The sequence below is a fragment of the Rhinolophus sinicus genome, linkage group LG01 (assembly GCF_036562045.2).
Source record: "Rhinolophus sinicus isolate RSC01 linkage group LG01, ASM3656204v1, whole genome shotgun sequence".
In the NCBI taxonomy this organism is placed as follows: Eukaryota; Metazoa; Chordata; class Mammalia; order Chiroptera; family Rhinolophidae; genus Rhinolophus; species Rhinolophus sinicus.
In genome coordinates this window covers 35,587,756-35,604,667 of record NC_133751.1, presented here as the reverse complement: position 1 = coordinate 35,604,667, position 16,912 = coordinate 35,587,756, and the positions used below count along the sequence as shown (strand labels likewise).

At 35.0% G+C, this 16,912-nt stretch overlaps 1 protein-coding gene across 12 annotated transcripts in view; it reads right to left on the bottom strand.

Annotated features, from left to right (window-relative positions):
- Window positions 1–16,912, bottom strand: part of LOC109449436 (multiple epidermal growth factor-like domains protein 6) — a 731,002-nt gene that overhangs the window by 377,881 nt on the left and 336,209 nt on the right. The gene's annotated exons all lie outside the window — the stretch shown is intronic.

Sequence of the window (16,912 nt, the reverse complement as noted above, 5' to 3'; positions counted from 1 at the left end):
CAGATATTCAGTAGATGCCACAGAGATATAAAAGATTACAATAAAACCTCTAACTAACAAGAGTTATGGGATGATATATAAATGAATGCATAATGTAGTCGCAGAGAGGAAATGCATGTGTGCTTGCATAAGAAATATGGAAGAAACAACAATGGGATGAAAGAAGGACCCTCAATAGGCTGACAATGCTATTGTTGCACCTTCAGGTGTGTGGAGTCGGAAGTTGGCACACCGAGAGGAAGGCTTTAGAGGCAGGGCTCTTTGAAGCTTCAAACACTCATTGGTCCCAGTCATGAAGACAACACCAATCCAAACCCCACCTTTCCTTGTTCAAAAACTGAGCATATGAGTAAGACCTGCCCTCAGTTCTAGAAATTGAATCTCGAGCTAAACAAAGACCAAAGACTTTGCTCATTAATAACAATTACATGGAACCCTAGGGCTGCCCTGAGTCCTGATGCTTCTAACACTGGGTTTTCTGTTGTTCCTTATATTTTCTGAGCAACCCTGAATAACCTTTGAACAGATCCCAGCAACAGTATCACTTTTTCTTAAGTTAGAAATGGTTTCTGATGCTTGCCATCAAAGAGGTCCTAGGTCTAAGAATGGTAGAAAACCACAATACTGACATCTTCAGTCAGGAACCTGCCAAGCTGACCAATGAAAATTTTTCATGTACCTGACAAGAATCTCAGTTCTGTAAGAAAACCTTAAAGTGTTTTCTATCCCCCCAACCTCCACCAGTAAGCTTTGAATATCGTTAGGGAGACAGAAGTCACATGTGGGATACAATTACAGGACAATGAATAACTTAGTTACTAAAAAGAAATCTAATTCTTCTGTGAAATATCAGTTCTTGGAAGGAAGAAATGAAATTGAACTAAATCTCACAGACTTCCTGGAAGAAGATCAAGATTGAGTACAAACCAAAATCTCAATAAATGGTCCCTGCTATTACAAGTATAAATAAATTCATCTCAATGAAGAAAATGTCTAATGCATACACCTAAACCAGAGTAACAAAATGCATACTATTGAAAAAAAAAGTGTTCTTGGATGGCGATAATGAAGTGAAGGAGTCAGGGTTTCCATTGATAAAATGCACAAAGGTAATGCCATTGGCAGTGTCCGGGTTCACTAAAAAAGGCACCCATAAACAATCCTACCTCTGCTCATCCCCAGACATACCTTGTTCAAAGGTCTCTGCCCAGTCTTCAGAAAAATGGATGAGCAGGAGGCCATGGAAAGGCAATAGGACAGATCCGCAGTGGAGAGAAGATGGAAAAGATGACCTACAAGAGAAGAGTGAAAGTAATGTCAGAAGGAAAGGAGTCGAATGTCAAGAAAAAAAGTTACAGGAGATAAAACAACAGCTTATAGAGGTAGTATTTAAAAGATTTCAGAAGTGACAGATTTGCCTTCAATGCAAAATACAAAGTAAAAATTAACGCTAAATGAAAACAATTAATGTTTATGCACCATTGGATCTTGGTTTTTGAAAGTAAGTCAAATCCTTTAATTTGACAAGAATTTTTTGTTGTTGTTTATTTGTTTTAAGGGTCCCATTAGACATACATTTTTTATGACTCAGGAATTTTATGAATGGCTTGATTGAGGGATGGGCCATTCCTTGGGGTTTCTGTCTACAAAGATTAAGAATAGGACAGGAAATCTAGGGAGACTGAGAAAATTTTACTTACCAGATTTCCCACTGTATATGTTTCAGAAGATATACACTAAGTATGGTGACTACAAAATTTATCATTCAAACTGGGACTCTTTTGAGGGTTATATGGGGGTTATTAATAATTGTGTAATAAGGCTCAGACCACAAAAAAGTCACCTTATTTATAAGCATCTCAGGGAGGGATGGGGAGTAAGGCTCCTAAAAAGAATTTCCCCAAGAATAATAGCACGTGATTTTTAGTTGAGTAATATGCCAAGTCTGGGGCCAGAGTGGTTGCTCAGACAACTGCCAGAGAGGAAAGGACCATTCTCTTGTAGCCTCTGATCCCAGTCTCAGTTTACCCTGTCAAAATAGGCTGAACACATTTTCAAAAGTATTGTTTTAAAAAGGTACTAAAATTATTAGCTTGAATTTACAATATCAGATATATATATATATATATATATATATATATATATATATATATCAGTAAGAATAGATTGTAGAAAAGCAAGACAGTAGTTTCTCAGTAATTTACCATCTGCATAACTAAGCTTTCCTTCTCACACAGATTTCTCCTTGAAACTCTTCCCAACTCTGTCCTCTTTGAAATTTTGTCAGACTTGCCATGTCTTCATTTCATTATGGTTCCTAAAACCTGAGACTACTGAAGAAAGCCCCTTATATATTCACAGCTACACCAAGCAAGACAGAGCCTCCTGGAGTCTGTATTATTACATTAACGAAAGAAAACATCTGATGTGTGTCCTGTTCCAAGTCAGTGAGCTGGGGTAGATGTGGGGAGCAGGGTGCTGAATCATCAAGTTTGATTACAGTTAGCCAATGGTACCAGGTCATTTCCAAACCACGACTGAAATTGATCTTTCTATATTTAACCAGAGACAAAAAGATTGTGTGTGGAGACATGTAATTTGCCCCACAGACAGAGTCCTGAAAGGTCAATGTGACAGCCAAGAAATCTCTGAGGAGAAGGTTTAAAACTCTGCGTGACTCTAAAGCAAGGAAGCGGTCACCTTGTGGTAAGAGATCAAGATGTGATGAGATTAACTTTTCTCATCTCTCCCCTGTGAAGAGAGGGGCAAATGAGTAATAATTGTGGGTAGCACCTGATGATGGGGCCACAATCACCTGAGCATAACCAAACAGACGGCATGCTCCTGAGCCAGAAGAAAGAGCATGGCAAGGGGACCTCATACCCTGGGAGCCTTCAATTTCCCTAATAGTTCTGTAGAAAATCCAAGTCAGGAATGGCAGAGGTCAGGTGGCTGGTTTGTGCCCTCCCTCGGTGACAGCTCCAGGCAATTTTACCATCCAGCTGTTCTATTTTTCAAAACTAAAGTAATTGGAATTGAACTACAGAGCTTTGCTAAAACCCTAGCAATTAACAGTGCGATTTCCCAAATTGCACTGTATTGGGAAAACGTCCATCAATCAACCCAGTGAAACAACACATTTTCTCACCAGATGTGAGATTTAATATCTTCATAACTCTCTGGATTTACCACTTATGAATTGTCAGCCTTGCCTCGAGCTCTGAGAATTAATGGACTACATCCCTGCTATGCAAGGATGGTTTACAGTTGTACAATATCCCCACTTCATTTAGATATATTTGCCAAAATGTTCTTCTTTAAGATGTAAGCAGAAAACATGTTAGATGGGAAAATTTTATTTCTATTTATATGTTACATATTATTATTGTCTAGATAAATACAGTTCCCAGAGTCTCAGCACAGCACACTGTTATAATAAGATAACCAGTTTATTACTGGCAGTGAACAATAAATTACAACGTGAACACACAACAGCTTGAAGTTTTAAACTTTACGGTTTTCTAGATAGAGACCAAAAATATTCTAAGTTTCTCATTCTGTATGTGTGTACAGGTCCTGCTGTTTATCCTGGACTATAAAGAGAACTCAAAGAATCCACATGTTTATCTTGTCACTATCGTTATCAGGTATGTCAGTTCTCATTTTAGCTTTCACTCCAGTTTCAAACATTTGAGCTGTGAGCAGGATGAAACTGCCTCCTAAAAGTGACCTACGCAGATTCCTGGGATGCCAGAACCTCAAACTTTCCAGATTTGAAAACTTATTCTTGCCTCCACCCCACAGGGGGGAAATATTATAACAGTGAAGGTCACTCCACAGGCCTTAACAAATTATTCTTCTACTGCATTGTTCCAGGGCCTGTGATATGTGCAGGGTGTAACAGGGACAAAGAGGGGGCAGGAGAGGCTGCAGGAGACTTGAGCATAGGGGCTTGTGGTGGCTGTTAGGGAAGTCCTGCAGATAAGATGAGGGCTGAGGTCAACCCTACACCACAAAGGAAATATATTGTCAGACATTGGGGCCCTCTAAATGATTGTAGTCATTTCAGAAAAACAAATGAACAAACTAAAACAGTCACAGAACTTTAGAATTTTAAGGAAAACTAGGGACCATTTATTTCATTTCCTAATTTCAGAGGTCCATAAAATGATTCAATGAAAACTGCAATCACACGATTGTGTCAGCTGATACAACTCACAAAGCACAATGTGCTATCCTAAATAATCAGTAGTTCATTCCCAAATGATAATATTTAATTCTTCTTGACCGTATTAATTGGTGTTAGAAGTTAACACAGCTTTTTTTGTGTTTTTTTTGCAAAATGAAACATGAAAACAATAGAGGACATGAAGCAATCATCTTGTCTCAATAATAAAGAAATTTGATACATTTCTGTATAATTTATTCTATCAGAGACTAAAATCACAAAGCAATAATTACATATTAAGAAACATTTCAAAACCCATAAAAATAGACTGATGAAATACAATTGAGATTGGTAAAATCAATTCAAGTGATTATAAGAATCCCCAACAATAGAGAAATAAATTACTATTTAATAAATAGTATTGAGTCAATGTGATACCAGTATGGAGAAAATTATCTTACAGTCATTTCTCATACCATACATTATATTAATTCCGGGTGAGGCACAGTTGAACTTTTCTATTGAAAACTGGAATTAAAAGAACAGTTCCTCTCCAGCTATGGAGAAGAGAGGAATTCCTAATAGTGAGAAATGGAGACTCTTATCAGAGATAAGATACATGTGCACAAATACGTAAAACTAAACCATGCAAACTATAATATATAAAAGAAGAAAGCAACAAATGAAGTCATGCAATAAGAATATATGATTAAAACATACTATCACACACACACACACACACAGGTGTGTATAAAGAATCGACGTGCTGTGGAAATCAGTATCCAGACTGCTGCTCACAAATAAAAGAGGTAAGCAAATTTCCCGTGAATAAAGAGGGAACTATCACAAGGAAGAAAAACACAGCCTTACAAACAATTAAAAGTGATAACTAAAATAACACTAAGGTATCTTGCATACCTACAGATATGGCCAATAAATTAAAAGATGATAAAGCTCAATGTGGGACTTTAGGGAATTAGAATATTCACCTCAGAGGTCACCAGCTGGAGACCTGTTCATGGGCTAGAGCAGGCCAGTAGCATTGCTTCCCACCCCCCCCACACACACACAGTTTAACACTTTAAAATGATTTGCCAATGCTTAAAGTTGTGATATTTCATGCAAAACGTGGATTTTTAGATTTTCCACAAAAATCGGAAGTTCTATACCAACAAGAAAACTGTATTTTCCCAAGGCAGAGTTTAGTAGAGACCGCTGTCCCTTCTGGATGGTGCGTGTCTCTTCTGGGTTGCTGTCCTCACACCCCCATGGTCAAATGCCTGGTCAACCACACTCCCTTATTCCATCAGTTTGGAAAAGTAAGAAAAGCACACGTATTCAGAATTCGAGTTTCGGATTTACGATTTATACATTGCTGAAGTCATTAAACAGTTGTTTGTTTTCTCTAAAGAGCTATCTGTAAATATTTAACAAGAGTTAAAAATCTATGAAACCAACATGTGTCTCTTGAACCCACCCTGCCCGCCCCCACGGAACCTAAAAAATCAGTAAATGTTCACTTCACTCAAAATAGCAAAAAGGAGAATAAATCTAAATATCAACAGTATATGAATAGTTAGATAAACTAAGGCACAACAGGCTTCCATGTAGCTATTACGAAGTAGACTACTGTGTGCTTAGTTTAATGACAATATGAAAATGTGATTAACGAGACAAATGATCATATCAAACAATGCCAACTATACAAAGGTCTAAGGCTTTATACTGACAGAGGTGAGACATGAATGTGGAATGATGTAGATTGAGTTCAACATGTGTAAAAGATCTTCCACATGAAGGTGTTTACAACCATAATAAAAATCTCTAAAAGGAGATAGTTGTCCAATTCCTTATGTTCTTCAGATGGTTGACCTATACAACTGTGACAACTTGCTTCTTGGAGACCTCCAACTCAGCCTGTACAGTTCCTCTTGTAGTTCTTTCACTGTTTCCACACCCTGAAGGTCAAGAACTTCTTCCATGCATCAAATCGAAATCTCTCTTGAGTTAAATGAACATGTATTTTCTCAATGACCTTAAAATTTGAAAGGATGGAATAACTGATCTACACTCATATAAAAATATCACTTGTGTTTGAAGCCAGTAGTCTAATTCTAATATTCAACTCCTACAAGTCACTGAGGGAGGAATGTGTGACGGCTAAAGGCATAGGCTTTGGAACAAGACACAACTGGGTTTAAATTTTACCTCCAAATCCAAGCCACTTGGCCTTTCTGGTTCTCAGCCATCCTGTCTGTTAACAAGGAAGATAATGATTTTGGTCAGTAGAAATGTTGGGAGTGTAAATGAGCTAATAAATATGAAGTGCTTAGTTTAGTGTCTAGCCCATAACAAGTTGTTATAGCAGTGGCTATTAGTTTTATTAAAATCATTCAAGTTTTACTTTATTTTTCCTATGAGCATTCTAAGTCTTACTTTTCTCTATAATAATATTTTTCTTTTCTCAGAACCCCATCAGGATTTTTCTGTCTCCTTCTTTCCAAGTGTGACTTTAGCCATGGGGTGGCAAGCATTCTGCAATATTAGCTTCCAACAGAGTGTTGGTATCCTAAAAAGTGAGGCAAACACTCCATGATAATAGCTGTTATGATCAAGGCCATGAAAGATTTTACGATAACCTTCAGCAATCTATCTTGTAGAAAGCATAAACTACTCTCAAGTCTATGGGAAGAAAAACCTAGACATGATATTACAATAAGAATTTCTTAGTAGAGGAACATTATCACCCCATTAACAAATCAAATAAGCTATAATTTGGCCCACATACACTCCATACGCTCTAAGTATTTTGAAAGAAAATTAGTAACTAGGAAATATAATCTGATACAAATACTAAAGTTATAAGCAAGAAATTGTTACTTAAGTTTATTAATTTATGTACCATTTATCATTCAAAGCCTATTTTCGTGGAACTGACAGCCTAACAATTTTTCTCTAATGTTTTTATATGTAACATATATTTTTTCGCATCTGATCTTAAAATTTAATGAATTAGCTTTTTTCCCCCTGCTTTAAGAAAAGTTAAATGATTGTACAGACTCCATTTGAAGTTGAGGTGACAAGAACATAGTTGTGACATTTCACACCACTAAAAAGAGTTAGGAGACCTAAGGCTCTTTGCAGCTAAGTAAGCTTCTAACTCATGTCTAAATGAAAGTATCATAAAGATTTATTTTTTTCCAAATGAAAAGTAGTCCACTTAAAATTTAAAATAATAATGATAAAAATAAAAGAGTGTAACATTCTGTTTCTTTTTAGTCTTCATTGTGTTTTAAATAGCTTATACTCCATGGAGATTTTAGTAGAAAATATTTAAAAGGTGAATATGAATTCCACTGCATTTGGGAGTGGGAGTAGAAAGGTAAGTCTGTCTTCCTAAGAATTCATAGTGTATTCACATCCAAACAACACATTCGTTTTAAAATTACACTCACTACCAAAAATAAGAAATATGATGGGATATTTAAAAAATACTTGAAACAAGCTACAACTGAAATGTCCATCAATAGATGATTGGATAAGGAAATTGTGGTACATTTATACAATGGAGTATTAGTCTGCCGTAGAAAAGAATGAAACCTTACTATTTTCAATGCCATGGATGGACCTAGAGAATATTATGCGAAGTGAAATAACTCAGACTGAGAAAGACAAATACCATATGAGCTCACTTATATGTGGAATCTGAAGTACAGAATAAGTAAGCAAACAAGATAGAAATAGACTTGGAGATGGAGAACAAATTGATGGTTGCTAGATGGGAGGGGGGATTGGGGGATGAGGGAGAAGCTGGTAGGATTAGAAAGTACAAACTGATAGTCACAGGGAAGTGAAATACAGTATGGAGAATATAATCAACAATGTTGTAAAGTTTATGTAGGGTGCCAGACGGGTATTGGACTTATCAGGGGGATCGCTTCATAGACTGTGTAGAAGCCCGACTACTGCACAGTACACCTAAAGCTGAATAATACTGAAGGTCAACTATAAATATGTTTGTGTATATACATATATAGTCACGGGATATAAAGTAGAGTATAGGGAATATAACCAATGATTTTGTAACAGCTATATATGATGTCAGAGGGGTAGTAGGTTGGGGGGGTTATCACTTTTATGAGGGGTGTAAACATCTAATCATTATGTTGTTTTGCACATCTGAAACAATATAAAAAATAAATTAAATACTTGAAACAAGCTTCATCTGATATCTAAACCAACAATATACGTATTCTATGACTGTGGGGAAAAAAGTGATAAATTTATTTTTGTCAATTGAAAACGAAAAAAAAAAAGAAGGGCGAATGAGTGCCATCTTGTGGGGAGACCTGCACCTACCACATACAAGTTATCAGTGCCTCAAGCTTCTCTTTCTTTCGTTTTTTGCATGCAACGGCTATGAAAAACCCTTTTGCCTTATCTGCCTTTCTCCATTCTTAGTATAAAGGAAATACTTTATTTTTCCAGTGGAAAGGGTACTGTGGGTTAGAATATGCTTGGAAAAATCAATACTGTAGTCTGGGCAACGTTCAGGAAGAGGTCCTGGCTGGAAAGCCGGGACATTCCGAACCATGTACATTTTACAACCTTGTATACAATTGCCAAAGGAGCAATATTCTGTGAAAAAGAGGCAGGTCACAAAGATGACCAAATAACTCATGTGTATGATAGTCCCTGTAGAATCTCATCTGTTCTGTCTTATTTGAGAAATTGAGGCAGCTTACTAGATTCAGCAATTCCAAATTTTATAATCATGGGTTCATGATAACAATGCATTCAAAGCCCCATTCATATATTTCATATTGGATATATTTAGCCTGACAACTTCATTAGAAAGGAGTTTATTTTCAGTATACTTTTATAGGATTAACTGTTGAATAACATAGGAATAATAATAATTTATATGTGAATTATACTGTCAACAATACTAATGATAATAATAATAGTAACTATGATTCATTGAAGATAGCATGACAGATACTTTAGATGTGATATAGAACCATCTTAACAAACTCTGCAAGGTAAGTATCACATTCTTTAACAGTTAAGAAAGTTGAGTCTCAGAGAAGTTAAATAAATCGGTCAAGATTACACAGCTAGTAGAAGCAGAGTTGGGATTTGAATCAAAGCTCACAACATTCCTGACACCAAATTCATTCTCAAGTCTGAAATTTTTGAGACTTCAGAAGCAACTGCAGTCACAAATATAAGCATCTTGAAAAATAAAAGCCTTCTAAAATATGGCCTTAAATCTCATTTTAATTATTCTGGCTATGCACCATTTTCCCAACATCCCAGTCAGGACTAGAATTATGAAAATCACCATATGCTCCACTGAAAAGCAGTTTCATTAGCATAGAATGCAACCTAGCAGTTCCTCAGAGGGGGACAAAAATTACCCTCAGTTATAAAAGCTTGTTAACTAGAGATCACTTTTCAGTTGACTATTTCTATTCAACATTAGATAAATGCTAATTAAGTATAAAGCATGAGATGATTCATTATTAACTTCTACCCCAAAGCAGAATTTTCCAGGTTTCATGTTCTTTATCAGATATTGAAACTTTTTTTTTTTTGAAATGGAAACATTTCCTCCTTAAATTAAAAAAAAAAAAAAAACACACAAAAAACTAAAAACTAAATTTTAATAACATAAATTGAAAAAGTACTCTATGATCCTGATTATTTTAACTTTGCTGAAAGTGTATGTGAAAATTTGTTTTTGTATTATTGTTGTTGTCACTATGCTTTTTTTCCTTTTGGTTCTAATTATCTAGTGATTTTTAATAATAGATTTATTAATAATAATAGAGCATAGATAGGTAATTAGCACAGGGAATTATTAAACTTACAAATATTATTCATAGCAATAGCATATTTTCTGATCTAATAAAAAAACAAAAACAAAAACAAAAAACTATAGGTTGCAGGAAAATGTTTATCTAAAAACAAATGAATACATTTTTATTTGAGCTTTTCCATTTATCTCAAGGCAGGGCTATCTATAAAGGCAAATTAGGTAATACATTTTTCTTTATTCACATTCCCTTTACTTTTATTGTTCAGTTTCTGACTATTTAAACAATTAATTCAGAGATCCCTTTGGGTTTTATTTTTCTCATCTGATTAAAACAACAATATTTAAAATTTTAGATCAATTGGCTTTCAACTTGTAAATTACAGACCACTGTAGATAAGTGGAATGATTGCAAAGAATATGAGAATTCTTATATGTAAATATTTTTGTAGCTTGGATACATTATAGGCCATATGCTCTCACACATATACATAGGCAAATACACTATCAAATGTTTTGTTTTTGATTAATACAATGGAAATTCATTTTATAGTTTATTGGCCTTGCCATTGTCATTATTCTGTATATTCTTAGTTCACCAAGACTAAACATAAATCGTAGATAGGGTCAGGTTGGGAAACATTGTTCAGAAGTGACAGAATTTCTTTTTCCTTAGTGGTCATCTCAGCATCACTCAAAACAAAGAGAGGCATGGAGCTGCCCAGGCAGAGCTTGATAAAGAGGAGAGAGAATGAAAAAGCAATCTCTTGTTTCAACAACTAGTAGTGGCTTTCGTCTGGTTCTCTACTTTTCTATTTCTTCTTCTAAGATGATCTGAGGGTCCATCCAGAGCAAGTGTCACAATTCTAGCTATGACTACTGAATATGGTAGTCATTATGGATTAAAATATCCAAGCACTGAGTAGCCCAAAATTGTTTCTGTTGCTTTCACACAATGCCCAAAACTGACCTTTGAAAACGTTTCATAAAGAAGAAAACCTTATCCATCACACTCAGCATCCTTCTTCTTCACCCCTTTTTTGAAATCATGGGTTTTTGTTTGTTTTTGTCCATTACTCAGGAAATGATCAATGAAAAAGTGAAAGAAGGACCAGAGCAGCCACTGCTCTTTGGTTTGTGGAAAGAAGACAGAGCTGTGCAGCCTGGCATCTTTAGCACTGAGGTACAGACACCACTGAGCTTTCCTGCTACCATGTGTAAGTTCAAAAAGAATAATTTCAATGTAAAAGTCAGTTGGTTGCTCTATAGTGAAATAAATTATTTCAGCTGCTACATTTTGAAGTTACTCTATCAGAATTTTAAATCCTTTTCCATATATCCCCTAAGGGCGTGTGAACTGAACCAAGCCTCCTTTCTGTTTTATGATTTCTAGGCTGACGGGAGTTCACAGCAAAAATAACTTCTGAACATCAATCAAGCCCTGTCCGTCTGCTCTTTTATTTGACATGCTTCCTTTTCATTGTGATAATATACTCTTTTTTACATTTAAAACATGGCATTCAACATCAATCACTCATTAAGAAGAACTACACATGAAATGCAAACCTTATCCAATGTAGAAAAATTAATGGAAATTATGGAGGAAAAAAATGAAAGGGTATAATACAGATTCAGTGGAATTATCTCTTATTATATTTAAAGGGAATACAATACAATCCCATGATGCATTTGAGTGCTTTTGTAGTCTTATTTTGAACAAAAGTATGTGGAGTGCCTTTAATCAATATTAAAGGAGGAGGGGCCTATTACCAGAGAATGATCTGGCGTGAAAATGGAAAATACTAAAAAAGTTAATAAACCTCCTTCTTAAGGCATTTCTAGGTGTTTCAAACAAATCCTTAGTTTGACTCTGGAAAGAAGTAAAAAATGAAGTGTTTACTTCTTGAAATGAAGTGTTTATCAAACTGCATGTTGCAACATTTTAGTGGGCTGTGAAACCAATTTAGTGACATTGGTTAATGAAATAGAACAGATAAAAAATTTCAGAGGACATTATACATGGCAAAAGGTAGAGCTATTTTTGATGTTAAGAATGTGTATGTACTTAGCAATATAAAGTGGATTACACACTGTGTACTGGATCAAAATTTTTGGAAATTACACTAGTACATTTTATATCACCCTAACAGTATATAGCAATGAGGTTCTAGTGAAAAAACAATACCTACAACCTCTCGCTATGCTCAGAGGATCATGTTTTACAAGGTGTTTTGGAATTCTTCCATAGAAATATAATTACAAACCCTGCATAATGTATATTACTTAAGGAAAATGTGCAAAACTCAGCAGGGTATTTTGGGAAACACAGTAATCAAGAATCAGGACTCTTCACTTTTAGCTAATATATCTCTGGTTATTACAAATAAAAAATCAGTATTGCTAACAGATTTACTTAAGATCATGTTTGATATGGAAGGGACAAAATAGCATCTTTTGAGAGCCACATGCACACTTCCAATCTCCATACATTCTGAACACTTGTTAGGAGTTTACATTATATCCAAGAGTCTTAAAATATCTTCAGAGGGAGCCAGTTAACTATCAAGAGAACCCAATGTTTCTCATCATGTAGAGAATTTTAAGCACTTTAATTTTTGTCAAAACTTTGAGTTTAATAACACTGATGATGATAAAATAACATGATATGCAACAAAATTAATAATGGCTGCATTTTTTGGGTAACCTACTATTTGATTAGGCACTATAACTATATCTCATTTAATTTTTTTTTTATTAAATGTATTGAGGTGACAATTGTTAGTAAAATTACATAGATTTCAGGTATACAATTCTGTATTACATCATCTATAAATCCCATTGTGTGTTCATCACCCAGAGTCAGTTCTCCTTCCATCACCATATATTCGATCCCCCTTACCCTCATCTCCCACCCCCCACCCACCACCCCCCTTACCCTCTGGCAACCACCAAACCATTGTCTGTGTCTATGAGTTTCTATCTTATGAGGTTGATATTATGGCTTTCATTTTATGAGAAAAACAAAGTTCAGAGAGATTTAATAATTAGTGGGATGCCTCAGGATTTAAATTCAAAAGCCAATGTTCTTCTCATTGTCTCTCAGGATAATGAAAATTAACACAGCCTGTTCCTCTTCTATATATTAATAATCCAGATTGCTTAGTGCTTCAGGTGGGAGGAAAGAAAGAAGGAAGGAAGGAAGGAAGGAAGGAAGGAAGGAAGGAAGGAAGGAAGGAAGGAAGGAAGATGGGAAGGGAGGGGAAAGGAGGGGGAGGTAGGGAGAAAGGGAAGGAGGAAGAGAGGAAGGAAGGAGAAAATGAATGGATAGATTCAAGATTAATTCTACAAAACTAAATGAAGTGTCAGAATCTGAGAGTCTTTACTTTTAATAACTCATAAAAACAATGAACATGTAATTTTTAATCACCATAGCTCTATTTCACATGTGAATCTTGGTGAATGTAAAGTAACTACACATATGCACAAGAAAATAAAACAGCCATTCTTAGTTATCTCTCAAGAAACAGGAGAAATAAAAAGAAGGGAGAGAATGATTAAGGAAGAAAGAAAAAGCCTGATCAAATAGTGATCTCAACAGTGTTGAGAGGTGACTGAGGACCCCACGTGCTATTCCTTTGCCTGATCTCCAGCATTCACAGAGCCTGAACTACCACTCATGGAGCTAGTCCTCTGAATTAAAGCTTAAACTCATGTGCACTAAGGTAGCCTGGTAAGAGAGAGCTTGCTTTACAGTCTGGCTCTGCTCTTTCTTGGCCACATGACTTCAGGAGAGTTATGAATTAAAACAGTAATTTATGAGGAGCTACCTAGGTCATTGTTTGGCACACAGTAAATACTCACAAACTTGTGGCTTTTATACATTAAAAAGATTCATTAGGTCATTCCCCTCCACAAAGGTATAGCTTCTAATATCTCATCTCAAGATTAGTCAATGAACATCTACCAAACAATATTTTCCACACTTTTCTTATTCCTACCCCATTGTCATTATTTTTATCATCTCAAGTCCCTCCCACATTATGGCTTTCTTAATATTTTTTTTTTACATCAACATTATTTTTACTGAAACAAGTTTTTTTTTACCAAAAATGGGAAATCAGACGCTAACCTATGAAAGATATTTTTCTTAAAAAAAAAAAAAAAAAAAAGAAATATATATATATATATATATATATTAAAATAAAACAGACTATTTATCCTCATTACTGTCTTAAATCATGAAGAGACACACTTGGGGAAATCCCATACTAGCAGATACAGGGAGAAAAGTCTTGAAGGTATTAGGAAAACACAATTTGGCTCAACAAAGAGTGGTGGAACAATTGGATATATACATGTAAAAGAATGAATTTGAGCACCTACCTCATGCCATATGCAATAATTAAATAAAAATAGATTAAAGACCTAAATGTAAGAACTAACACTATAACACTCTTAGAGGAAAATATAGGTGTAAGTCTTCATGACCTTGGACTAGCCAGTGGTTCTTTGGACATGACATCAAAAGTACAAGCCACCAAAGGAAAAAAAAAATGTAAATTTTTAACTACAAATAAACACTTTTGTGTATCAAAAGGATGCTGCTATAAATAAAGTGAAAAGACAACATTTAGAATGGGAGAAAACATTTGCAAATCATATATCTGATAAGTGTTTAGTGTCCAGAATATATAAAGAACACTTATAACACAACAATAAAAAAGACAGATAACTCAATTAAAAATGGGCAAATAATTTAAATAGACATTTCTCCAAATAAGATATACAAATGGCCAATAAGCACAAGAAAAGATTCTCAACATCGTTAGTTATTAAGGACATTGAAATGAAAACGACAATGAGATATTACTTCACACCCACTGTGATGGCTATATATTGTTTTTAAAAGTGGAAGAAAGTTTTGATGAGGATGTGGAGATTTGGGTAGCTTCATACATTGCTGGTGGGAATGAAAAATGGTGCCACTACTGTAGAAAATCAGTTCCCTAAAAAGTTAAAGTTATTGTATGATCCATCAATTCCACAGCTAGACATCTTCACAAGAGAAATAATAACATATGTTCTCAAAAAATCTTGTTCATAAATTTTCATACCAGCATTACTCACAATAGCCCAAAAGTGGAAATAACTCTAATGACCACCGACAGATGAGTGGATAAAATTTCCATGAGCTAATGAATGGATAAACAAAATGTGATATGTTCATATAATGGAATACATTCAGCCATAAAAAAATAATGAAGTACTGATATAAGCTAAAATATGGACAAACCTTTAAAACATTATGCTAAGTGAAAGAAGCCAGTGGAAAAAGGCCACATATTGTACGATTCCATTTATATGCAGTGTCCAGAATAGGCAAGTCTTTAGAGATAGAAAGTAGATTAATGGTTATATTAAACAATATATTGCCAAGAGCTGGAGAGAGAGGAGTGACTATGAATGGATATGGGGTTTCTTTTGGGGGCGGGGATGAAACTATTCTGGAAATAGATGGTGGTGATGAATACATAACTGTTTGAACATATTGGAAATCAGTGAATTGCATACTTTAAAAAGGTGAATGTTACGGTATGTAAATAACATCTAAGTTTTTTTTAAAAAGCAAGCAAAGTTTGGGAGGGTGCGGTGGAGACAGAAAAAAAATATTGCAAAGGAAAATAGTTTGAATATTAGGCTATGATTTAACTCAGTAATTCAACATTGAGCACATACTACGTGCTGGGCATTTCGTCAGTCACTAGAGATACTGAGGGAAGCAATTATCACGGAATATTAGTGTTGTAGAGACTCTGAAATAAAAATAATAACAATAATAATAATAATAAGTTCACTGAATAACAAGGATAATTTAAAGAACATAGGAAGATTCCAGAGGTGAACAATATCTCCACACTAATTTTGCTTGAGGTTAGTAAGGCCAGTAATTAAAAATCATATAAAAAAGCATTATGGATCTTGAGAGAGTAATGCTGAGCGAAATAAGTCAGACAGAAAAAGCAGAGAACCATGTGATTTCACTGATATGTGGTATATAAACCAAAAACAACAAAAGAACAAGACAAACAAATGAGAAACAGAAACTCATAGACACAGATAATAGTTTAGTGGTTGCCAGAGGGTAAGGGGGGTGGGGGTTGGGGGGTGGGAGATGAGGGTAAGGAAGATCGAATATATGGTGATGGAAGGAGAACTGACTCTGGGTGATGAACACACAATGGGATTTATAGATGATGTAATACAGAATTGTACACCTGAAATCTATGTAATTTTACTAACAATTGTCACCCCAATAAATTTAATAAAAAAAAAATTTTAAAAAAAAAGCATTAGGATGGTGGGATTATGTTTAACTTTTAAAAAAATAATTGTGATATTTAATGTCATTTTTAAAAATATTGAAACAGCCCTCCAATGAATTCACCTGTGACTTGACTTGTCCCTTCCTTCATATTGAATGCCAATGCTCAGAAAAGGATGGACTCAAGGTCTGAGGGCCCTTGATGTTTCTGCACCATTCCATACATTTTGTTGAATGGCTACTGGCTCTTATGGCACTAACCATGTGACCTGAAGAAGGCCACGGTGGAAATATGTGTGTGCATATTCTGCTGCTTAAGTCTTTTTCCTCAGTTGTCAATCATGAATGTTTGTTTGGGGCTTCCTCGAATTGACATTTTTCCTTTCCTTCTTAAAGGATGCTTCTTAGAGAATGAAGATATAGACCATTTCATTTGCTATTGCATGGTTACAAGAACATTATATTATGCAATTAACATTTAGTTACGTACATTCGATACAAAAGAATCTGTTTTAGCTGCTCAGCAATTGTTCCTGATGATGAGAATTGACATCACCAATGTGCGACAGATAAAAGTTGTCTCCCCTCAACCTACAAATTCTCT